Below are 27,440 nucleotides of genomic sequence, written 5' to 3'. Positions count from 1 at the left end.
TTAAAGTACATAATTACAAAAGGAAAGAAAATGCAAGACTGGACTAAGATTTGAACCTGTAACTTCAACTTACCGTGTCGATGCATTAACCACTAGGCTACTCCCTGTTTCCGAATAGTCATTCATTCTACCACTCCTGAAGTCAGTGCTCAAGCAACAAGACCGCATTGACTATACCGCAACTTGTGAAGTACTTGGGCAACCAGTGTCTATACTACAGAACCCCACTGGTGGTAAGATTTATAGATGATAAATGGGGAAAATAACTTATTTTATATCATGTAAATATTTAATGCGATATACAATCGATTATTTCCTTGAGTTATCGTATATAATAGAGAAATTATCCTTAAAATGATCTAAATTCCACCATCCTACATTACTTATGATTACATAACAAACCGAAAGCCAAATAAAGGAATGAACCTTTAAAAGAGAATACATAAAATAAAATCCTGTAGATTTATTGAGAATAATTACAGTAATAAATTTAATTACTTAATTTTACATTAAGTATACATTTGTAGTACACAATATATTTAATGTGAATACATAAACAAAAAGTCTATATTAATTTAAGTCTACTAATTGCATACCGTACATTATAATAGTTTGAAAAGTATATACACCTCATCAGTATATCAATTTTAACAAGTGTTATATAACATTTTAAAAAAAACTCTTACTTTGTAAGAAAAGCTCGAACAGAGTTGCACCTTACAAACTCTTCCCCACACCCTAGTATTGTAGTTCAGAAGATGACTGTACCAATCACCGAAAACCAAGCAGCAGAATCATGCGTGTACTTACGTCCCCCCTCCCCTCAACACATACAAAATAAGTTAAACTATTTCTTGAAAAGTTCACTGTCACCTTCATCTAAGAATATATTTAACGATACGAAGTAGGTATATTATACATTACTTTAGAGTCTGAAGTGTGACTTAACTGCCATAAATTAAAAGTAAACATAATATGCACACAAATTAACTTAAATGAGTACCATACGCATCACACGAAGCGAGCTACGCCAATAAAAAAAATCACAGTCAATAAGAATTAATTACACCTTCAGTCTAGATTTTTAAATTGGTGTTATGTTGACGCTATGAATTTTGGGCTTCCTACACTAAATGTCTCTATGCCAAACTCTCTATATATAAAACGTTTTTCGTCGAATCTGCAAATTGAGCAAGCCGCGCGCTAATAATGGAAGGCTGATGATAGTTCATCACATAGGAAGACACTTTGAAATGCTAGGTGAGTCACAACACTTTCTTCCTTTTTCTGGGATTCATCCTTACTTACAATCAAATTTGGTACCGTCTATGTAGTACCTGTGTGTGGCGTATCTTGAAATCATCTCGGTTGATAGCCTCCAAACGAAGTGGACTCCTAAAATAAAGCAATTGTTGTAAAATTACTATTTGTAGCATGTGTGGCAAAATTTAAAAACGAAAGTTATCTCAGAATCAAGGTTAAGTCAAACGAAGCGTTTTATGCGTTTTTTTAATATATATATATCTTACCTCAGGCTATCCAAAATACTAAAACATTGTTTCCTATACTTTTGGAAGTTATATACTAAATATCTTAATAACTGTTACTCAAATTTGGTACGCTGAATAAAGTTATAGTGTAGATATAGAATTGAAACTATGATCCAAACTTAAAATAATGATATTACAGAACACAATAAACTTAACTTAGGATGGAAATGGAAACTGTAGATGCATGAGTATTACTGAGCGAAGGAAGGAAAGTAACTCAGCTGGGTTACGAGTTTGACAGAGTTCATACACAGAAATCATTCGGTGGTTTATATTTCCAGCTTCGACTTAAGAGATAAAGAAGATAAGCTCACTTTAAACAGTTAAAAAGAAAAAAAACTTTTAAAAGATTTAATTTATTCTGAATTTTTGTTCAGTATTTGTAAATAAATAATGTAGAAAACCGACACAGAGCTTGCCCGCTGGACTCTGGCGCCCTAATCCCAACTCCGCTATTTGCATGCCTGCCATAAAATAATAGAGATAAGTGCAGATTAAGGATAGCTTAATATTTACATTTTTTTAACGATACTTACAGTATGGCGCTAAATTCGTCGTACAAAAGCAGAGGAGTGTTTCCTGAGAGTAAAACAAACAAAAAAGTTCCAATAAACTTAGGGCGAAAAGCCCATCGTTCACGTGTTATAGGCTGCCGAAAACATGAAAAAAAAAAATAAATTCTAAAGGTCCACAGCTCCAAAACTATGGGACCTACCAAAGTCGGGTCAAGACTTCACTTAGGAACTAGTATGTGCTCTATCTAAAAATACATGTTTTAGAATCCTAAGGAATCACCCCTCTGCTTTTGTACACCGAATTTAGCACCATACTGTATAAATTAATAAGGTAGAACTATATGTGGTCCTTCTCACTATGCTCACTTATATATATCTTAAAGGCTAGTGATAAATAACACCAGCCCTCTGCTCCTATACCACCTTGTGATACCGGAGCAGGACGTTTGGACGCAAAGCCGTATATCTAAATAGGTTAATCTACTTAAATGGGTTATAATGCATTTCAAAAATAAAAACCGGATGATTACGTACTAAAAGCCTTAAAAATAGGCACTAATATCACTAAAACTTAAAAAAAAAAACAAAAAAAAAACTGCACAACCTATAAAATTAAGAAGTTCGGAAAGGTTAAATTTGATGCAAATTTTCTTTAAAATGTCATCTTCAAAACTCTAAATTTTCCTTACGTTATAGTCCTATGGCAGTCACTAAAAGTCTCAGTTGCAACAAATGCTTAATTTAGTTCTATTTTTTGTATAGTGCAGAAAAAATGGGTCTAATTATTTTGTTTTTAGAATGATATATCCTAATTTCAGGAAAATCGGAGATAATGGACTGCAGAACTTTTTTTCAGCATTAATCTGTATTGGGCTAAAATAAAATTTGCTGTAGGCATCCTACAACACCCCAAAGTAAACTTCTGTGAAGTTATCTTTACAATATCTCTAACGTAAAGGATATTCATAACTTCATAGCAATTCATAACACTGCATTACTGCTTATTACTACGTATTTGCAACACAGATAATTGGAAAAGAAACAACAGTGAAACAAGAAGTAAACAGTGAAATCTAATATACCTATTGAATAATTTACTTTGTCTTATGTTACAATTACCATGACGGAATTATGGGCCAAACCCAGCATTATTCTGCAATGTCAACAGTTTCAAAATTCTGCACGGCGAATTCTTTCATCAGCTTGAATATATTTTCTTCTTTCAGTTCAGTTGATTTTGAGTTTAACGTCCCGTAAACAGCGAGGCTATATAAAACGTGAACCTACTGATTAACGGGGAATCCGAACCACGACGTGAGCTCTCGTCGGGAATTTTCTCCTTTTCTTGGGCGGATCGTCTTCTCGAAGCATTGCCTCGTGTCCTGCTTCTCTTTTTTCCTTCGAAATGCATCAATAAAGCGCCAAATCAACCAATGTCGTTCCTTTACGTTCGATATATTATAAAGAACAAAAGTTTGTTTATTTTGGGGTGTCATTGGCTGCCTACAGTAAATTTTATTTGACCCATTATTTAAATGTATAGTTAGTGCCTATTTCTATGAAAGTTTATTAATATTATAGTCTCAACTTTCTATTAATACAATAGTCTCAACTATATGATTTAATGGGCATATCGAATAATAATAATAATAATAATAAAACATTCAATAAAAACTCACTTCCTGAACTACCCAATACATAGCATAAAGAACACCATTTTCATTCCAAAACCAGCTCGTATTCATTTTTTCTGATCTCTCGGAACAGGTCAATTTCTTATGTTTTGTACCATGTGTTTTAATAATCTATTATAGAAAAAGAAAATGAAAAAAATAAAATATGTACAGTATTTTACAAATTTTAAGTCACATCTTTATAGTAAGTAAAAATTAATGAGAAACTTCAGTTGTTTTTAACTTAAATTAGATGTCCTTATTAGATATCTGGTGCCTTCCATTTCAATTCAGGCAAAAAAATAAATAATTAAATAAAAAATAAAATTGTACCATCACCATCTCAGATATTGTTCAAACTTTTATTTATAGGAACTAAACATGTTTTGATTTTGGGACTTTTTTTGTCGGAAAAAAATTCCCGCCAAGTAATGGGCCATCAAAGACGGGGAGTACAATTCATGAATTGTAGAAAACATGGAAAATGGTCAAATTCGGAGCCCCACAATTCAGCTATGGAGACATGTAGAGTTATAATTCTTGTTGTGGTATGTACATAGGGATATGAATAAACTATAGTTTATTTCAGTTTGTTTTGCGCATGCGTATCTTTTTGTACATAAATTAACAAATGAACGTAAGTTTATGTGAAAAGTCGAAGTTTGTGCTTTTTTTTAAGCACTTCCGGTTCGAATTTTAAATTCCGTTTTCACGGTTGGTAAGACGTAGTAACCCGCTTTCCCCCCCCAAAAAAAAGTATCGCTTCTGTGTGCAACCGTTTTATCGCAAAAAATTTGAGAAATCGACAAATTTTCAAAAATCGCCATTTTCTCAAAAACACCATAATTTAAAATTCTTAAATTTTGTCAGATGATTCAACTGTACATCGTGTAAAAGTTCAAGATACAAATTCTATTTTACTGCATGTGGACTTCGCTTAAACTGGACTGTTATTCTGCAAAGGGAAGTTCAGAGTGATCGCTGGAGAAACGAGCAAATCTCCTTCTTTACGGGAGTGATATATTATTATGAAACAACTGAGAATTTGCTGTAATAAGCGACGACAAAACACACGATTCGGCCCGTACTCATAGCCATGAATAAGATTCTAAAAATAGTCGAAGAAAAGCGAAAATATAAGTTATAGAAAAAGGTTCGAATACGTGAAAATAAGTGTCTACATTTTACCAAACCGTTTCAGTGATTTCTGATGGTGCTGGATTCCAATTTAAAAATTGCTTTCAGATGTCCAAAACGCAGACAGGTCCGATAAAGCAGTGGCTTTTCAGTGAAACCGGCCGTGGTAAGGGTCTCTGCGACGTATTGGGGAGAGGGGGGATAAGGATATGGCAACATGGCAAAACGAAAAACACATTCACAGTATTAAACCTGCAGAAGAGAAATGAAATGAAATCTCGTCGATAGTCAAAAAACATTTATATTCACTTCTGGAAACCTGTACCCTGTTGAAGAACCATGTGAAAACAAAGGAAAAAAAATGAAATGAAATATTGGAGTTTTACGTCCCACGTTTATGCCGGTTAGGCTAAAGGAGACGGTGATGATGACTAATGAATGAAATGGTGGAATGAAGAAAGTGGGACGAAACGAGAGAACCACGAGAAAACATACGCACACGGTGTTTGTCCACCACAAAGTTCACTTGGCGGGGGCTGGGATCGAACCCAGGACCCCAAGCACCAGAGGTGAACGCTCTACCACTGAGCCACCGCGGCCTCTAAACCTGCAGAAGAATTCGTGAGTATACTGCAAGTACCAACTCCGGGTATTACTCTCGTCTTGTTGTCAAGAACCGAATTCGACAATTAACCCCCCCCCCCAAAAAAAAGTGGGAAAGTGTGCGACCGGTAACTGGTATTTACCGAAGTCATCTTTGGCTTTTATTGCAGTAACGGGTCATCATGGAGTAACTTCAAGCTTTTCCCAAAATCGAGCTTCTGCAATTCAAAGTGTAGATTTAAGAAATCTGCAAAAATGAACTTTTGTTACATGCATATATGATAACCAGTGATGGATAGCAGAAATATTATCAATAAATCATAAATTACATGAAATTGAAGTGTTCTTTATGTTTCCAGGAGGCGCGGTGGCTCAGTGGTAGAGCGTTCACCTCCAATGCTTGGAGTCCTTGGTTCGATCCCAGCTCGCGCCGTGTGGACTTTGTGGTGGACAAACACCGTGCTCATGGGTTTTCTATTGTTTCTCCCGTTTCCTCCCACTTTCTTCATTCCACTATTTCACTCATTTCTCATAATAACTCATTTCTCATAACCACAGGAGTGAAGTAAAGCTATATTAGATGTAAGGCATAGTTGTATGGGATATAAAATCTTTGCACTACCCTCGGTTACGTGCATATCCACCGTCGCTTACATGCCCGCTCCATACGGAATGACAGTGTGAATATAAGTAATTACTGTCAGTGCACACTGCACAGCATATTGAAATGAATCTTGAGTAACAGTGAAAGCATTGTATGTGTTAGTGGGGTTAAGTTCCAAAGTTGGTCGTCCGTATCTAGTAAAATTTTGAAAATGTACCGGCAAGAAATAAATTTGCTTGTTCGTGTGCTTCATAATGTATAAGGAAAGCGAAAGTTGTGTTTATTTTCTTATATAAACGGTTTTAAGCATGGAACTATTTGTCAAGCGGAGGGAACTACTTGGCACAAGGTTACTTCATGGTAGGATTATGGGAATGTAATGAGCATTTGTTTTTGAAAACATTGCTGGTGATAATCAGGAAAAGTCATTAAAAGTAAGTAAGTCATGGCTCAATAAACCTAAAAATAAATTGTAGAGAATGTGGTAAGCAAATAACTATAAAGAAACGTGGAGAAAGATATATTGGTTACTGTAACGGTAAGTGACATAATGAACAAGGCAGCAATTTTCTAGAACACAGGCCCCTCTTCCCATTTAACTGTAATAAAAACAGAAAAGAACGTGCCCTGCGGGGCACTAATCCGTCTCCACTCGCTAACGGTCACTCGGCATTATTATGTGAATTAAATGTATAATTTTGGTAAAGAAAGGAACCAATTATTACACTTTTAGCCAAAACCTAGGCGGACGACCAACTTCGGAATAACTGCCTGTTAGTGTGTTATTCCACTATCATCGTTTATGCGCATAACCCCCGTCGCTGACGCGCCTGCTCCCTACGGACGCACTCTTGTCACTCGGGTTTTCGTGCTGCACTCCTGCCCTGTCTCAGTTAGATAGCACTTGTGCTTTTCAGTGGCCACCTAGCACAACCTGGTTTGTGTTTTATGCACGGGTTAATTTACAACGCCCGCTCCAGCAGGTATACTCACTCAGAAAGGAGAAATTACGGTAATAGTTAAGAACAGCTACTTCTCATCTCCCATGCACGAGGATACATCTTACTGTTGCACTACCTAAACACCCTAAGTACAAGGGCAAGAACTCAGTCTGTTACCTACTTTTTAACATACTAGATACTCAATGAATAATTCCTGAAAGTATGGCGTTTCTCGTCCTCCCCTAAATGGGAAGTACGGCTCATTAACTATAACCTAATTAGAGATTACAGAAACAATCAACTTTCTAAGAATCTTTTCTGCATGAGTAAAAGAAACCCGTTTTTGCTATTTCAATCATATTTGTCAATAATTACGTATATTCCTAAAATCATCACTTGAGGTACAAAAAGGAAATATAAATTGAAAAAAAAAAAGTTGGGGTTCATGTATTAATTAAATCTTCATATTTAAAGACAAAACAAAGAAAATATACATACCTTCCACGCCAAGTTCCTTGCTTACATCTGCCCATAATTTGTTCGCGACCTGTCGTTTGTCTGGATAAGCTTGATTCCACAACTTTATCAAAAGCACAATTCATTAAAGCATGAACAAGCATCTACTTCTATCTTCATTTTTATTTTATCTCCGCACCTTGCAACGTCGTCTGCTTTCACGCAAAACAAAATTGATTTCTCTCGTAGCGCTCAATTCCTCTACCAGCGTTGCCAGACTCACAGCTCGGAATTATTCCAAAACCTGATCGAAATTATGCTAGATTCGGTCAAATTATGCTAGATCCTCATAATTACTAATTCAGGAGTTTAAAAAAAAACGAAGCTGAGATACGATAACGTAACTTAAAACATGCAGTGCGCAAGAATGTGTGGATAGAACTCAATACTTCACGCACCAAAACTTTAACTCAACTAAACTAGTGCAGTCGTTGCCAGACTCAATGGCGTATATATCGTATAAATGAATGCAAAGTGTTTTTTTTTTTTTTTTTTACATATTTTGAAAGAAAATTACCTCGCAGCATAAGCGGAGTTTGGAATTGTCTGCCTGGGGGGCAGATTTTTGGTCGGACCTTTAATTTCAGGAATAAAGATGGTAATGAAGTCAGAAATAAAGATGGTGAAGTTGTCAAAAAATTGAGAGGAGAATGGCCCCCATAGCTCCGCCCATGCCTCGCAGTTAAAGGATTAGAATACCCACGACCAACTTCTTTTTCATCTCCAGGTTTTACGGTTTTTTGATAAACTTGCTGAAATTATGCTAGATTTGGGCAGGATGCTAAAAGCAAGATGCTAGATGCTAAAGACATACAAATTATGCTAGGTCTAGCATCATTATGCTAGATCTGGCAACGCTGTCCTCTACAGACAACTCTCCTTCGCACGTATTCGGACGAACAATCCCAAGGTTGGGATCATTCGAATCTTTTCGTCGGTTTTCGCAATTTGCTGTTCGGAACTAGTCGAGGCCTCTCTAATTTATTTACACGTGCTGGGAAATTCGCATTCGCAATCGCATTCGGAAGTAATAGAGAAGCGGCCTAAAACACGTCCACATGTCGTATCTCCGTTATATTTATTACCATTATTTAACGTAACAAATGACGCCATATTTCTTCGCTTGACGTCTTTTGGAATTTAAGGACCAACATTTGACGTTGTTATGACATAAGTGTGCTACTTGGGCCGGGTTCGATTCCCAGCGGGAGCTCATTTAGTTCGGATTCCACGTTAATCAGTAGGTCCATGCCTCGCTGCTAAAAGGGACGATAAACTCAATATCAACTCAACAATATATATATATATATATATATATATATATATATATATATATATATATATATGTGTGTGTGTGTGTGTGTGTGTGTGTGTGTGTGTTTGTGAATTTGTTCACGTTTGTATGGTTAGCATATACGCCTTGAGCACGGGACCCCATGGTTTGATTTCCGCTGGGAGCTCATGTAGTTGTTATACCACTTTAAACTGTAGACCCATGTCTCAAATGCGCACACATATAAAGGTTTTTCAGGCTATGCGTTTGGTACACTTATGTTCTTACTTGGGAGCCGTCGAAAATTTCGGAATACAGAGTCCCGTAGACCGAAAAGTAAGAAGCATGGGTACAGTATAAAACTGCCATGGAAAAAGCTTTTTAGGTTATGTTAATCCTTATATATAATGTAAGTTACCTAGCTTGGCCTAGTTAGAATGGAGGAAATGTAATCACCTTCAATACTCTGATAATAGAAAATATTCTCCAGTATCATTATCCTCCTCTCCTGCAGAATGAAAGCCCTGACGAAAACGCAATATCATTTACATATCACCACAACCATATTTTGTGAAATATAACAAACAGTGGCAGTTAGAATCCGGTGTTTTTTTTTTTTTTTTTAGAAATCCTTCCGAGGGTTAGATTCCATCTCCCCCTCCCCCCAAGGACTAAAATAAATAAACATTGGGATTACTTGTTATTTTTGTACAAGGGACGCAATTAAAGTCCCAGTTCAGCACATTCACATTTAGACTTTGATCCTGGAAGAAAACCTGTTAGTATTGTCTCTTGGTTTCTCATGTGGTCTCACATACATAAAGTACAAGAGTGTAGAACTTCATATGACATCGTTAAACATTGGGATTACCTGTTATTTTTGTACAAGGGACGCAATTAAAGTCCCAGTTCAGCACATTCACATTAGACTTTGATCCTGGAAGAAAACCTGTTAGTATTGTCTCTTGGTTTCTCATGTTGTATCACATACATAAAGTACAAGAGTGTAGAACTTCATATGACATCGTTAACGGAATTTTTCCTGAAATCAGGAATTGTTATACGGATAAAATTAAAGGATGGAACATGTTTAGAGGACTTGCACGTGACATCCAATTATAGTTCTCAACAAATGTGTTACAGATGAAAATGTCTGTATTGACTCTATTTTCTGGTACTTACGTTTTATTTATTTATGTTCCTCATATTCATTGGGAAGCAAGTAAAGACTGTGCCTGTGTGTGTGTGTAAATGTACCGTATAATTAAGGGATTTTTTTACTTTCTTAAAATAAAAACTACAATTTTAGTCCATCCCATATCGGCTAACAAAAGGAGGTAGCGGACCAAAGATAGCTGCTGTTTATTAAACGTCGTTAACAACAGGGGTTTCATTCAGTCAGAGGGGGAAAAAAAAGAATAATTGGAAGTTTCTATATTCGTTTGAACTGCGATATACTTCCTCCTATTATTTTAAGAACCATTTCCTTGCCATTTGTCTGCATCAGAAAGGAAACGCCAAAAATCACTAGAATGTGCAAATTTACCCGAACTACGTACTAGATCACTAGTTCAATAGCAAATCACTAAATCTAGTACGAAATTACAAAATGTGGCATCCCTGCTTTTGACCACATGTTCATAAACAGTTTTTCATGTTTCTATGAGTAGATTCACCTTCCAAACGCTGTGAACAGTGCACCCTGTATATATATATATATATATATATATATATATATATATATATATATATATATATATATATATATATATATACATTAGAGATCTGCAAGAGCCGAATTTTTCGGCCCGAGCCTAATCCGGCTCGAATGTAGCTAGGCCCAACCCAGCCCCATGCAGGCTCGGAAAATTTTGGAAATTTTTGTCCCAAGCCCGGCCCGGCCCAAATTAATAGTGGAGCCAACTCGCCCAAGCCCGGTGAACAATTAATGAACAATTAATTCTCTATGTAGAAAAAGTTGAGCCGCTAAGCAACACAAACTGTAAACGTGCATTGTCTGTAATACCTTTCACTCCTCGTTAGTTTTATTGCAATTATCATTTAACTAGAGTCAATAAATATTAAAGAACTACAAATAATCGCCCGAACCCAGCCCTACTTGAAGCGCCGGCCTGCCCTAGCCCAGCCTGGGCTAAGGAAACAGCAGAGCTGGACCGCCTGAGCCCGAACCATGCAGTGCACTAATATATATAGAGGAAAGTAGCCAAATCCGGCACCCCAGTTTGTTTTTCAGTCCTATAATTGATAGAATTAGAATTTGTCATTTTTAAGTATTCAATATAAAAAGTTAAACAAGTTTCTTATGTTCAGCTGCAGTACAAAGTTGATAAGCCTAACGTGGTTGAAGCTATAAAGGTTTTTCTGAAACCTATCAAATTCATGAGTCTGAAAAAGGTAGCCTAAATCAGCATCCTCGTATATTACTAGCAGTGAGTTACCTAAAAATTACCAAATAAACTGAAGAAAATTAAATATGACCAAATAATTGCGTACCATGACTTTATTTCAGAAAATATAAATAATTTGACTGATGAAACATAAAAATTTTGAAGAAATATAAACATTTGTATTTTCATTGTATGTATGCGCTTCTTGCGTAAACGTTTAATATAATTATGAAAACTGTTCAATAAACAAATAAACAAAAAGCACCAATCACAATCATCGGCAAACGTCACATATGTAATCGTATTTTTCAGCTCCAATACATTCAGCATGTGCCCAGTCTGAACACATAAGACCCATAACTCACACTTCATCATTGTCTGAACAGAACATACATGAAACATCATTTTCTGGTGAAGCAGTGTATTCAATGAGAATTTCAAGTGTTGAAAAGAGAGCTGAATTCTGAGATACTTAGCGTTCTTTCATCACATTTCCTTCGATCTCACAGCAGTTATGGCCTCAGTCATATTTTCTTTTGGCCAATTGTGATTATAGTGCGTGGTTTTCTTTCCGTTTCCCTAATTAAGGCGGCTTCTTTTCCGCGCTGCAACAATGAAAAACTTTCTCAGAACTCGAGCAACTCTATTTCATTTTATATAGGACTATAGCCTATAAAGATTAGAAGCTATAGGGTCTACTAATGACACATATGCCATTAAAGAGGGTGCCGGTTTAGGACTCCAAAAGGGGTGCCGGATTAGGGTTTCAGCACATGGCGGAAACAAACGTAATAGTTTCGCAATTAAAGCTTATAATGCATTACTAAACACGTATTTACTTACTTTGTAGTTCCTTAATTAGCTACTATAATGAAAATTTTGCCTACTCATACTCATTTATCGTGAAACTTCAGATTTCTCTGACACTACCAAAACTTGCAAGTCACTCAAATCACAATGCCTACTGATTCTCAGACCCCAAACTGTGTAGGATTAGTTTCTAATATCAGCGCCTTTTCTTAATCGGAGTAAGTAATGTGCCCAGCACAACACTTGGCTGTTTACGCTTCACAGAGACGCTAGAGACTGGGGCGCCGGATTAGGGATAGGGGGCTGATATTGGTAACTTTCCTCTCTCTCTCTCTCTCTCTTTATATATATATATATATATATATATATATATATATATATATATATATATATATATATATATATATATATATATATATATATATATATATATGTAAAACATTTTCAGTATTACTTTGAAAACATTTTCTCTCTCAACATTGAAAACATATTACATTATATTCAACACAATAGTAGAATTTGTGAAAATTTTCCTTAGATTATTTTCCTTCTATCGTTCTAAAAATATACTTATTGTACTTCATAAAATGTTTTCCAAACATTTTTAAAAAATATTTCCGGTAAATATTTGGGATATTTCTCAGATATAACAAGGAATATATTTTCTCCAGTAACGGAAGAGTATATTCTGAAAACAATGTAAAAATATTTCTATAATATATCAGAAAATGTTGTTCACTAAAAACACAAAATATTTTCTAAAACATAACGGAAAACATTTTCTATTCATTTCTAATATGTTTTCTTTTTCCTGTTTTAAAGTTTTATATTCAAAATTCGATAAAATATTCTGGAAATAAGACTAAAATATTGTACGAAAATGTTCCGTTTAAGTTATAACAGAAGGTTACCAAAATACTTTTGTTAAAATTAAGTAAACCTTTTTAAAACATTTCTGAAAAATATTTCTTATATTACGAAAGAATTTATTTTTAAAACATTCTAAACGTTTTAAAAATATATGTTCAATATGTTTTCTTGTAAAAATAGAAAATATTTCAAATAACCTATTAGAAAACATTTTTCAAATATATGGAATATATTTCCTTTCATTGTTTCCCATATCATATATTGAAAACATTTTTATTATCATTTCGAAAATATTTTCCTTCTCAACAATGAAAACATATTAGATTATATCCAATAAAATATTTCTAATACATTTTGTGAATATTTTCCTGGATATACTTTCCGGCTAACATTCTCAAAATGTACTTTCGGTAATTTCTAAAATGTTTTCTAAACATTGTTCGGAAAATATTTTCCGGAAATATTCGGAATACATTAGGGAAACCAGCATGGAAATCTCCAGAGAAGGAAAACCTTTTGGAAACCAAGGAAAATATTTTCTTTTGGTTGAGAAAATATTCCTTGCTGTGTGGGGGCACAAGCCACGTTTGCCCCACCTTAGTTACGTCACTAGGTTTGCCACAGGAAATTAAGGGTAAATTTAGACTTTCTTTTTATTGGAAATGCCATCTTCTAGTTCCATCTGTGAGAGTGGAATATGACAGAGAATACATACGGTATCTTATTATAATCCTGAGATTTAGAAAAGGCTACAGGAGATTCATAAATGTTGTGGTTTAGAGATTGAGTGCGCTAGGGGAAATGGTATAGTTCACCTTATGTTCTCGAAATCACACCGAAGCAACACCAACTGTGTAAATTTGCACACTGTGATGTTGGAAAATTGCCTCATTGGCCGTAAATAATTTTACTGTAGAATGCACGCTTTAACTTAGTTTTGTCTAAGAAGTCTTTAATATATGGGCAGTCGTTCCATCATGTTGTAGCCAAATTTCTTACACGTACCATTGGGATTCGGACAGGTAGCCTTGCTACAACGTGTACGTGGTACCTAAACACGTTAAAGATAGGTAGCCCCGTATTGTTTGGGCGGGCCTACCAGGGGAGACACGGCTCCCTCGGGAGACACGGCACTAAAATGACAATGTCTGCCTTGAGCAAACGGTCTGGTAATGTACGGTGTACCTCTACCGTAACTAGAGGAAGTCCCGTGTTGCTTGGACGACCCTACCGGGGGGGAGTGTCGGATTCCAGCCTGCGGGAGGACCAACCGGAGGTGGGGGAGGGGCCAATCCCAGGAATCTGGGTAACGGTTCTGATCCTGCTAAAGGGAGAAAACTAGGTGATATGGGCCGGCACCAAACCCAAATGGTGACTCAACACGTACCATTGGGTCCGGGATGAGATACGGGAGTATCTCGACGTGTGCGTGGTACCTCTACACGACAAGGCCGTTGCCAGTTGAACGATAGAGGTAGGCAGGGCCGGGATTGAACAAGCCTCCTCGGGCGTAGCCTGGGGCCCCGGATTGGGTTGGACTCTTCCGGGCTGTGGTCATACCGTGGGATTCGGTAGCTTGTGGGAGCCAATCCCAGGAATCTGGGTAACGGTGAACACGGGCGGGAGGTGAGCTCGCCTTATAACTCTCGGGCGCCATGCCTGCAGAGCATGGTAGGACTGACTCGCTAGCAGTCTACCTCAACCAGTAGGTCTACTGGTAGGCACTCAGGACTTCGGTCTGGCCGCGCAGTGAGCGTATCCCACTCCCTCAGAGAATGGGGGTGACACACTTAGGTGTCAAGGTTAAGGGACAAATCTTGACGGTGCACTTCGTGCACGAGCAATAATAGCGTATATTGTGCAACTACGGGCGGGGTGCATTACATTCTTGCGGAACCCGTCCATTAAATAGACCGAACGGTCGCGGGCATGCTCTCCATGCATGCAATTAAGCGTGGCATAGTAGACCACTAGCTCACAAATGTAGCCAAATTTATGGGGAATCACTTCGTCGTCTGTGATGTTTTGTGAAAAGTAATGTAACATTAGGAATTTTGGTAATAGTATACATGAGAACCCCCTGATCTGCATTTCTTCTGTGTTCTATTACCACTTCTACATGAAATACCATAAATTTTCTACGTAGTGCAATAGTAAGAAGTATCCATGTGCACAAGACATGCGATATGCGTTAAATCCCTCCCCACACCCACACACAGTCATAGATAAAGTACAAGGGCACTACACATGCAGATATAAAGTACAGGTACATTCTTTTTTATTTTCGTATCATTCGATAAGTAAATAAAAGTCGCTTTGTTACCCCCTTTGTAAGTTCGTACATACTTAATGAATAATCCCTAAACGTATGAGCGTCCTGCTTCTTCGGGAACTGATGCAGCTTCATGTATACTATATCCGGAATTTTTTATCATAAATTTCCATCTTCTACGAACACATATAGTCAAATTAAGCCTAAATTTAATACCCTACAACATAACATGACCTCTTTTTAAAACATTTTCCAACAATTCATGAATGACATTTTGTTTGTTGTAAGTAAGGAAAGGAAAAAGTTTTGGATTGTTTCCAGTTACAATCTTGTCCTATGGATTCCCTGCGCATCACATTTCCCTGACAGACATTGAATAATGCGCAACAACCATACTCTGTAATATTTAGCTCACTTCGTCTTTCAATTACTGCTTCCACAGTTATAATTTTGCCAGTTTTATAGATAATATTTTATTAGTTACAGGTCTTTGCATCGTAGTTTTATAAACTTTATTTTTATCAATTTTAGGTTTTATAGATAACAGTTTTCCAACTCAGGTATAAAATATGTTATTTTACCAATTGCTGATCTTATAAATATTGTGTAATACAGTGTTATAATAATAAAATAAGATTTTATATGTACATATATTTATTATCTTTACATACAACGTTGTACAATAAAGCGTATAAATTAATTGTCTGTACTCAGTGACAAACATGGATACCATGAATAAGTACATACATTCACACTTTCACATGGTAGTAAATGTAAATATGAGAACACCTTACACCAGATACATACATATTACTACTAATGATTTACACATATATTTATAATAAGAAATCATCACACCATTCTCTCTTTCACACACGTATATGATGAGATAATAAGTATAAAAATTTCGGAGTAGAATTCAAATATTTTTTAAAAGTAATATTTGACTAATTTTTAAGATTATATATGAATATTTACATATGTTTTCTAGTGATTTTACAATTAATTTTTAATAAATAGTAAGATTCAACTCTCTTAACAGTGATAATTTCAGAATTCTTTATAGATTAAATTACTCTATAAAAGAAATAAAGTTTACTTTGAACTACTTTTTCGAATCGTATTGAGTGCCTAAATTCTAACTATAAAGGCATGTTCTTAACATGTAGTAGAATTATAATAGCTCATATTTTCGCTACAAACAAAATATTCATGAGATAGTATCATTCACTTGGAAATAAAGTATTGTAACATTGTGAACAAATGTATTGGAATAATGGGTAAAATATTACGTTTGACCATAACCTTAGCCTCACCATAAATAAAAAATGATTGTAATAAATATATGTATGTTATGAACCAAGATTATATGCAGTCTCCAAATGTCCATGTCGTTTTAATGGAAGCAAAGGTGTTTTAGTATGGAGGAAGGTAGGATCTGTCAGGATTTGATGCAGCATAACCACCACCATTAGATGAGTCCCCGAAACCTCTAAAAATTGCTTGAGTTGCTGCTGGGTAATTTCCTGGTGCACTATATGAATTACTAAGTGAACTAGCAGAACCGAAACCATTACCATTACCAAATCCATTATTGCCCGGAGGTCCATAGACGGGTCTTGGCTGAGAAGCGGAAGCGAAACCATTACCATTACGACCAGAGGTACGACCTCGGTTTCTGGAAGCACCATTCCTTGCCCTACTGCGTGCACGTGCACGACTTCTGCTGCTGGGACGACTTCGTGTTCTTGTACTGGCACCTACAGGGCTACCACCATTGAATCCTGGAGGTCCATACACTGGTGCAGGACCTGAGGAAGAACCAAGCCCACCGCCTGGTGGAGCGTAAGAGTCACTGGGAGTACCAAAGCTATATCCACCACCAGATTGGGCATTTGCAAGTTCTTCTTGTTCAAGAGCAATTTCTTCGTTGATGCTGTAATAGTCTCTAGCTCTGTCGCAATCAACATTAAACCACCAATCACAAACAAGATATTGCTGATTGAACACCGTTCCATTGGGACACAAGAAAGAATCTTGACGGTTGTCTTCTTGACAAATGTGGAAGACCTGCAATTGATAAAATAATATCTATAAGACTTGAAATGGATAAAATAATATCTATAAGACTGCAACTGATTAAGTAATATTTATAATAGCTGTACAATTGGCAAAATAATATCTATAGAAGCAATAATTGATCCCTATTCTTGATACATTTATTTATTAAATTCATGTTTTGATTATCTAGTTTCTGTTAACTTTTTTAAAATTCTTTCATCACCATATGTTTCATGGGGGGGGTGTCATTTAACTGTTATATGCATGTACACAACTACGTTGTAAGTGTATTTCCGTTTTCCGTTTTACTCACAATCTGAGTGTTACTATTGGTGAGAATTAAATGTTTCCCCAGGTATGTCATTGCCAATGACCAAACTAAGTTAAAACTTCAAAACCTGATTAATCAAGATAGCCGTCGTCTGTAAGCCAAGGAATTGATTCCGTAGCGAACAAAGTAAGAGGTCTGCAAAGTAAAGAAATTGTGAACTGCACGTTGCAACGTCCAATAATCAGAGAAGGTTTTTGTTCCCAGGAAGTGATCAAGATGCTGGAAGAGGCGGTAGTTGGAGAGAAATACATCATCAGAATATATTGGGTGAAGGTTTCACACTGAAACTCATGGATAACTTGCACCATCCTTTGTGAGACTTGTGAGCATGAATATTCACGCAACAGTGCCACACATTATACGTTGATCATCTGTTGATTTCTCCTTGCGGACGAATTTGAACTCTATTTAATGAAGTTGAGAAGTGAAATGTATTTACTCCGATGGAGAAAAACATGATGCAACACATATAAAATAAAATCAACATCTTTTGCGGGTAGAGAGAAGTTTGGGACATTACTCTGGAAGTAGATCACGATGCACTCTATTCACGATTTGACTATTCACGACTATTATGACTATTCACGATTTTCGAAGGAGATCTATATGTAATGAGAAGTGACAATCCGATGCTGGAAGTCTTAAAAGTTATTCCGTATATTCAGAAAACTGCACGATATCTTGTACAGCAATTGCGTGCGCGCACTACACACTAGAACAACAAGGACTTCTCTTTTGAAAACATTTTCAGACTCATATTGTACGTTATGAGTGAAAAGAAGGTGAAAGAGAATAGATGAGTAATCGGTGAACATTAAGAAATTATGACTAGCCCCGGGTAAAAGCACACAATCCATATGTATCTCGAAAAATACTTTAGGGAATAAGAATTGTGTGTACCAAGTTTTGTATTCATAGACAGAATTGGTATGAGAGGAAAGCGTGTATTGGTATGGAACCTTTTCCCTCATATCTATTCGTCTATCAATAGAAAACTTGGTACACACATTTCTTATAACTTATAGTATTTTTCGAGATACATTTGGATTGTGCGCTTGTACCAGGGGCCATTCCAGAGGGGGCCAAATTTGATAGGAGGGATTTTTGGAGGGAGTTTTCCCAACATTCTTCCAATTTTCCCCGTTCAAGTAAGTTATGGGTCTCAATACATAGCATCTCTGGGAAGATTATTTCATGCTGAAGAGAATGAACTATGAACCATGACCTTCCAACGAACACTGTTGGTGCAATAGCTTTTTCACTCCGAGTCTACAATTTTCTTTATACTAACAGAGTTAATGGGTCCCAGGGACTTACTCCGTTGCCCACGGCCACTGGCGCAAATCCCAGGGAAATGAGGGGACATGTCCCCTCCAATCTTGAAACAGGGGCTGCCTACCCAATAATTCGATTTGTAATGTGATTTTTGGGGGAAAATGTGATGATTTGTGCCCCATTGCCACAAAGGAAAGTAAGAGGAAATTGATGTCTCCCCAGAATAATCTCAAATCTGCTCGCTCCCCAATGTTGAAGACAACTCTGTTCCCTGATCCTCCACAGAATTGTTTTTGAACTTCACAAATATTTTGAGCATCGCTTAACAAAAATAAAAAGACGGTCTTAGTTGTCCCGCTCAATATTGAAGACAGATTTGCGCCGCTGCTCATGGCACATCATTGTTTTGTGCACGAACATATCTTTGTTATGTTTATCGAATGTGGTAGGTTTGATTCGGATGTCCGGATGACATGTTTATGTCCATTCCTTGTTACTTTTATAGATTATTGATTTATATCCTACTATTGAAGTTAGTCCCACATGAGTACATATAACTGGAGAAAAAAGTACTCAGTAACATTTTACATATTGTCTCTTTCTTTGAAATATGTCACTGCATAGCAGAAAATAATATTGAAATGTAGTTAAATCATAACCAAGAGACGTTATTAATGGGAATTATCTCATCATTAGGATGAAGATATTCAGATGCATCTTTAACAAGACATTCAGATGTTAAATATTGTTTCCAGTTCATAATAGACAAAATTTTGCACCACAATTTTCCATTTTTACGTTCCTTTATTCATTACAAAATACTTCCATGAAGAACCTCAATCTTTTTTAAAAAAATTTACTGCTATTTTTTACAATGCTATACCAAATTGTCCAGTTGATGCCACGATGAGCATGCTGTTTCTTGTGCAAGCACTTTACAAAATCAAGCGTTTGTGCTTTGGCAAGATCCAAACGACGTAGGTGCAATTTCCCGAATGCAGCAAGTTCTTCAGCAAGAAAAGATTAATGATTTACAGAGAGAACTTCTTTTTGTCTATAAATACAAACATGTAACGGCTGCCGTTAAAAACTAGTAACAACAATTATTAAAAGAGAACAGTGAGCTATCTATTTCTGGCAAGAGTCAAATGTCTTTCCCTAAGAAAAATTTAATATTAGTCTTAAGAAGAATTCGATTGTTCTCGAATCTCCGACATCTATATAGTTGCCCTTTCGAGTAAATGCGAACTTTGAGAAAAAGATCCTTAATACCAAAAAAAGACGTCTTAACTCCGAACATACGTGTACAATTAACAACTGCGAAACGTCTCTTGTCCACTTTGTTCCATTTTCTTTCATTGATTATGATTATTAATAAATAATAATTTAAGCTAATTTATGCCATTTAATATGATCATGCGCTTATTAATTATTTTACAATATTTATATTTTATTTATTTAAATAAAATTTTTGGAAAATTTTTGTCCACGAGCTTTCACGTGGAAAATGGCCTGAAACAAGGAGACGCAGTGTCGCCATTATTATTTAACTTTGTTCTGGAATACGCTATAAGGAAAATCAAATATACCAACCAGGGCCTAGAGTTGAACGGTATTGACCAGGTTATGGCATATGCTGATGGTGTAAATTTAATAGGGGATGATAGGAGAACAATAGAAAGAAATGCAGAGATCTTATTAAACGCTTGCAGGGACATGGGTTTAGAAGTAAATGCAGAGAAAACTAAATACATGGAAGTCCGTCGGGACCGTAATACGGCAAATTGTGGATGCGTTAAAATAGTAAATAATACTTTTGATAAAGTGGATAATTTCAAATATCTAGGATCAATATTAACAGACGAAAATAATATTCACGAAGAAATTAAATGTCGACTAAAAGCAGGGAACTCGTGTTACTATTCGGTTCAAAATCTCTTGTCGTCGCGAATTATGTCGAAGAATTTGAAGCTTAAAATATACAAAACGATAATCATGCCTGTTGTTCTGTATGGTTGCGAAACATGGTCGCTTACTCTGAGAGAAAATATACTGCAAGTATTTGAGAACAAGATCCTGAGACGAATATTCGGACCCAAGAGGAACGAGAATGGGGAATGGCGTAAACTTCATAACGAGGAACTGGCCGTCAAGTCTAGGAGGCTTAGGTGGGCTGGTCATGTAGCTAGAATGGAAGAAAGTAGAAACGCTTTCAAAGTCTTGACTGGAAGACCCATAGGAAAACGACCATTAGGAAGACCTAGGCGCAGATGGGAGGACAATATTAAGATGGATCTCGCAGAGATAGGAATACAGAGTAGAAATTCGATCCAATTGGCTAAGGATAGAAGTCAGTGGAGAGCTTTTGTGAGCGCGACATTGAACCTCCGGGTTCCATAGGCCATAGAGTTAGTTAGTTAGTTTATTTAAATAAAATGAAAATAATAATGAGAAAATTGTTTCCTTAAGTTCTGTAAAGTGGGTAAGATACGTTTTGGAATTGGGCAACTTCACGTAGAGATGATTCATATTGTAAAGTGCAATTTATATAGATGTTTGTAGTGTATTAAAAAATGTTTCAAATTTGATAAGAGAGTAACTGTCAAAATAGTTGCCTGGAGCTGCTCCTTTTTTACATTTTTCCCATTATTTTCATCTTTTTTCTTCCCTTTTCCCATGAGAACTGTCTTTTGAAATCCTAACCCAATTTCTCGAAATATTATTATATTCGTTCTTACGGTACAAATATGATATAGTGACTCTATTGATTCTACTGTGGGCATGTGGAAAATGAAAGAGTGAAATAATTTGCTTCTACATTAAGTAGAAAATTCCTTACCTGACATTCAGCTTCTTGGTCAGCATAGTAACCAGGATAAGATTGAAGGTCACATCTAAACCTGGTTAGTGGTACTTCCGCTAGAATAGGGTAGTCCCTGCCAGGCTCTCCAGGAATTTCGTCACCATTTAATTCATCGCCTTCCAGTCCGAATCCACTTGCTGACCCAAACGGTGTGTAGTCTAATTGGTTAGATGGTGCACCACTGGGATATCCATTTTGCGCCTGTAAAGTATATTTAAAAAGTACACATTAGTTTTAGTATCTTATCATAAGGTTAAACGTGTATTGAAAATTTGCATGGATGGAACATGGAAAAGCATCATGAAAGCTTAGATTTCGTCACCAAGGCATTTTTCTTTTCCATGCCCTGCAGAAACGTTTTCTTCCTGCAGTCTATTCCGCTCACAGGTTTGTATGTCATATAACTACACACTAAGCACGATACGTGAGTATAAAATTCAGTTAATGATTTTGGGGACTTTTAGATAGTTAAATCTATCTTTCAAAACAAACTTTAAAATCATTAGTCAAAATGTTTATAATTTCTTTTATAAAATTGATTTCTACAAGATTGCCGTGATGAGTATTTTCTTGAGGACTGGAGAGTACCAGACTCTCAATGGCGTATTTAGGGGTTGTCGCGCTCAAGTCCTCCCTCCACTCGCCCCGAAATAATTTATTAGTTTTTCGCATTCCATACTGTATTTGTTAAATTTCATTTCATGAAAGAACTGCATTCTTTTCTCTTTCTTTCTTTCGTCCATTCTACTCTTCTGTTTCTTTTTCTTAGTTGTTACTTTCTTACGTTTCTCCTATCATACTTTCAACCGTTGTTAGTTTTGATTCAAGTCAGCTGTCGTCAGTAACACCAAACCAAAGAGGAGCTGATAAGTGAAACTGGTGTTGGACACCAACTTGCACCGTTATCAACATAACGGAAGTTTAGTTATTATAGCAATGGAATATTCACATCGTTTAGTTATAAAGAAAGGTAAATGTTTGGATTAAAGAAAATCAACAGTGAGAATAGGTAGCCCGGGAAATTAGGTGGTCTAGGAGGATGTTTCCTTTTGCTTCTGTAAATAGAATAAAAGGTTAGATTCAATGCAAAACTTTTGTGTGTATCATATCACATAAGATTCACCAGTCTGAAATTCTTGGCATTAAAACTGCAATCGCTGAAACTTGTCTCAACATTTTCTTCCAGGTAGAAACGTACACAGATAAAACTGAATATTTCCATTATTTCTATGAAATTAGTTAAGTTGAAATGGGATTACAAATATGTTTGCAGGAGCATTATTTCAGATTTGCCTGGGGTGAGGGTGGTAAGGTCATCCACCTACATACGAGTTTCACGTTTTTTTTTAAAGTATATAAGTAGACAATCGATTAAAACTATGGTGGGCAATTGCCTCCTCCCTGCTTTCCCGTGTTGTGCACAACAAAATCCTAAATACGCCACTGAAGGTTGTGATGAATTTAGTATTACAGATCAAAGATATCAAGTTGTCTAAAATGTATTGAGCCTTTGGAGGTGAAAATTGTGAATACATTTATTATAATTTGAAAATAACAAAATGAAACAACATATATATACCATTTTATCCGATTACCTTCTGCCATTTTTCCGCCAACACCATAATGCCGTCACTACAGAACTTCCGTAGGTTTTGGTTAAAACATTGTGGGCCTTATGCAGAGACATTCTGACGTGGGACTAGTGACATCCTTAAGAGATCGACTAACATATGTTTCCTGCAGTAGTCTGACTTTTAGTATGACGCTAATCATTCCTCAAAACGACTGCATAAGGCCCTGTGACACGTGGATTTTAGACTCCTCTTTTGAAGCCAACGTGACACCAATCCGGGCACAAAGCGATGTGATCGTGTAGATTATTAATCATCCTCTATACGAAAACATGTATTTTGTTCGAACATATTATTTTTTTCTTCATACGAACAGTATTTGCCTTATTTTTCAAACAAGCCAACTATATCCCTCCTAGGCCTCCTTCTATTGCTATGGCTAACAAAAATTTGATAATGTGGGGACATCATAGATAAACTTTGAACAACTAGCTATATTGCTCTAACAATCCATGGAGCAGTTACATCGATCCTTACCACATGGAAGTTAAACCCAACAGTCATTGACACGAATCCCATCAATTAATATAGTACAAGTTAAACCATGCTCCAAGAGAAGTCACGTTTTAAACAACTTTTGTAATATGTATCTGTTTGGTTCTCTGCAAATTACTGTGTGCATTTCTATTCATTTATTTACAGAACTTGTACTCATACTAATTGACTAAGAAGTATCAGTATCTTCCTCCTTTAACTGCCATTGGATAAAATAATTCCAGCTATTTACTGGACTCGTAGGTCAATGTTTTGGCCCAATTTCTTTAATACCTTGTCACATTGTCAAATTTTTGGTCTGAAAATGGTTATAACATTATGTAGCATTGTGTGATATATTTTCATCTATAGAATTATTTTCAACGGTTCACGGGCGCCATATTTAGAATAACAGATGTGATTATGTATGTCAAAAGAATAAATGAGAAATGGAGAGAGGGAGATACTTACCTTCCCAATAGAGGCAATACAGCACAAGACGATTGCAAGTCGAATCATTTTGGCTGAAAGAAAGGAAAAGATTGGCCAATAGTAAAACTACTACAATACAATAGTTAATATAATTCATAATTTAGTAACTTATAAGCAATTAGAACTAATATAAGGATAAGACTATACGATTGTCTACTGTTAACATTAAGTATAATAAATACTGTACATTATATATACAGACTTCAAGATTGACTGTGAAAACGGCAAGATAGTCATTCTTGCGATTACACTCTTGACAGATGTCCACAAAAGTCAGGTGATCGATATCAAGGTATTTCTTGTGATAACACGCTGACAAATATTCAGCAACCTAACAGGCGACCAATCAGATCGCTCCTGTATTCTGCATTGCGAGAATGTTTATCCCTGGCATACACAGTATGAATCCAACACATCATGTGTCAAGTGAGTTGTGTCTTTGTGCAACGAAGTGAGTGGATTATAAGAAATGTATGTATCACTTGTACGTTGCATTTGTGCAACGCGATCGTCCCATGAAATCTTGTCACGCGAGTTAAGAAACATTGAGTTAAATGGTGCCATTTATGCACCGTAACACTGTTTTCTGATTTAACAACAAATCGCGTAAACCTAACTCAGAGGAAGAGATAATCCATGTGACCACAATAAGAGTATACAGAGCTATTTACGCATGTGCGGTTTGTCGCGCTAGTGTGCCAGTATAGTCACTGTAATATTGTTATCTTTGTATTAAATAAGAGTAAGTTAACTGAGTTTTGCGGTCTTATCACTCATAATTTAACGGTATGATTCCTTCCTCTATAGTCAGTCTCAGTAGTAGGTTTCTGACTGGAGCGCTACTGTAACACAAGACAACTCTTTAGTGCAGTGTACAGTGTCCGGACTGTTAATGTTAGACTTGGTGCGAGATAGGAGAAGACGTGGAGGAATTAGACATAAAAAGGAAGTAAAAATCGTCCGTATTTATGGAATGTATCCTTAGAGCATTATAAAAATCCAGCAATGAAGAAAGATGTCTGGTGGAGATATATAAATCGTATCTTCGATGGGAGGAGCGTTGAATAGTTTTCATGGCAATCCTGACTACCATGTGTATCAACATTTTTTAATTTGTTTTTCTGATTAAAATCAGAGTAAAAACAAAGAAATAAATGTTTGTACGATTTCTGTTGTGCGTAGTCCTTTCACGCCAAATGTGTTGCATCAATACAAGCCTAATAACGATAGATACAATTCAGGGACGGACCCAGGGGGGGCGATCCCCCGATCGCCCCCTCCAGAAGAGGGATCTTGCTTATTTTATATATAAATAAAAACCATCCCAGAGTTTGGAGCTCTTAAAAGTGGATCTAAGTAGCAGTATTACAACCCACCGCCCCTCCCCCACACACAAGTCCATCCTGGATCCGCCCTTGACACAATCAAGGCTAATTGTGTATTTTTTTAACTTATAAATGTACAGTAAATAAACTTTCTGTTCCAACAGCATACAAGACTGCAAATTATTAATCCTGGCCACATACGTTTTACCGGCATTTTAAAAAATCGTATTTCTCTATCTTTTCCCGAAAGCTTGACAAAATAATTTACTCTCGAGCATGTAAATTTTAAGCGATGTAATTACTTGTAAGAGCCATCAATGCATCTGGAAAAGATACTAAATAAAGTCTTGCTTTCGCACCGTAAACAATAAAAACATTCTGTACTGCAAGTGAACAATATGTATGGACAACTTTGCAACTTCGAAAAAAAAAAAAAGGTCAAGATACACTGAGAAAAAACCGTTATCCGGACAGCAGTATATTGTACATATACGGAAATCTTATTTTTATTACGGAAATCTGTACGGAACATAGGTTATCCATATGCTACATACGTACTGTCCTTTTTCCCACTTAGATGACACATCATGCCGTTCCAGGATGTCTAACATCTAACATTCATCCTTATATTACATGCATATACATATGTTACCTACGTCAGATGTATGTTATATACGTCCATTTGGATGTGAGATTCTTACCGCCTATATACAGTTCTTTCATTCGAGCTGTATTAAATAAGAATTATGAGAATTAATAAAAATTAATAAGAATTATAAGAATTTGTACGGAAAATACAATAGATGGAACACTTATACGGAAAGCTATAAAACATACGTTTTTAATTATACGTTTTCTGTTGCATCTTACATATAGTCGAACGTTAAGTCCAAAAGCTACAATATTTAAGCATGTAACCTACGTTTTTACGTATGCCAAATACTCTTTTTTCTCTGTGTATACGAAAATAAACAATTGCTTCCTTCAAGATATTATTGAATGCTACTGCATTAAAATTTATCAAAACTATTGAGTTTTCTATGACATTCTGAAGCTACGATAGATTTTTTTTTTCAAATTATCGGCATTCATTATTTAAATTGTAAGTATAGTGTATCACTGCACTTCAGCTGCCAACAATAGAAAAGGACAGAAGTCGAAGCCAGTCCTGATACTCCGGAAGCACCTAAAGAATAAAACAAATATCAGTGTCATGTGTACACCACGGAAAAGAGTTTGGTTTATATGGTGTGATATTTTCTCAATTGACGTTCAAACTGGAAGTTATAGTAGATTTCTATTGTTTTCAGTTTTAACACAGAGATTAGAGCTGAAAATTATTCTTGTGGAACCGAGTTGATCGAAGAAAATTGCTTTTCACTATCTAGTGCCGTTTTTGATCTATAGCGATTAACATTAAACCGGAAGTGGCTCATTTTGTTACCACTTTCGGTTTTAATACAGGGATTAGAAGATAATACTTATTCTTAGAACGCTAAGAGCCGTGTACACCAACGAAGTTTAAACGAGCGTTCACTCAAACGCGTTCAACATTAAACTTCCAAGCTTAAACGTGGTTCCCGGACTTTTGTTGCACCAATGAAACTCGAACGCTCGTTACCTCTCGTTTAAGTAAACTTCGGTCAATTTGTAAAATCGACTCTGATTGGTTGTCGTCTTTTGTCTCTAATCTTCGTTCAACAAAGTAACAAATGAAGAAAGCATACCGCGTATCGGTTTTTTGGACTTTCGAGATTGTGTGCATAGAGTTGTGAGTAGTCTAATTTCAGTGATCGTAATTGTGATGGGGAAAAAT

At 36.1% G+C, this 27,440-nt stretch overlaps 1 long non-coding RNA gene across 1 annotated transcript; it reads right to left on the bottom strand.

The window, feature by feature from the left end:
* Positions 1-588: 588 nt before the first annotated feature.
* Positions 589-7,884, bottom strand: LOC145668166 (uncharacterized). The gene is made up of 3 exons (XR_014127981.1): positions 7,522-7,884; positions 3,745-3,870; positions 589-1,395 (listed from the first exon to the last, which is right to left on the bottom strand). It is a non-coding gene; the product is annotated as an uncharacterized LOC145668166 (long non-coding RNA).
* Positions 7,885-27,440: the final 19,556 nt, after the last annotated feature.

Source organism: Thermobia domestica, chromosome 1 (genome assembly GCF_964235325.1).
Source record: "Thermobia domestica chromosome 1, izTheDome1.hap1.1, whole genome shotgun sequence".
Classification (NCBI taxonomy): Eukaryota; Metazoa; Arthropoda; class Insecta; order Zygentoma; family Lepismatidae; genus Thermobia; species Thermobia domestica.
Note: the sequence above shows the minus strand (reverse complement) of the source record. Positions and strands in the feature narration are given on the sequence as shown.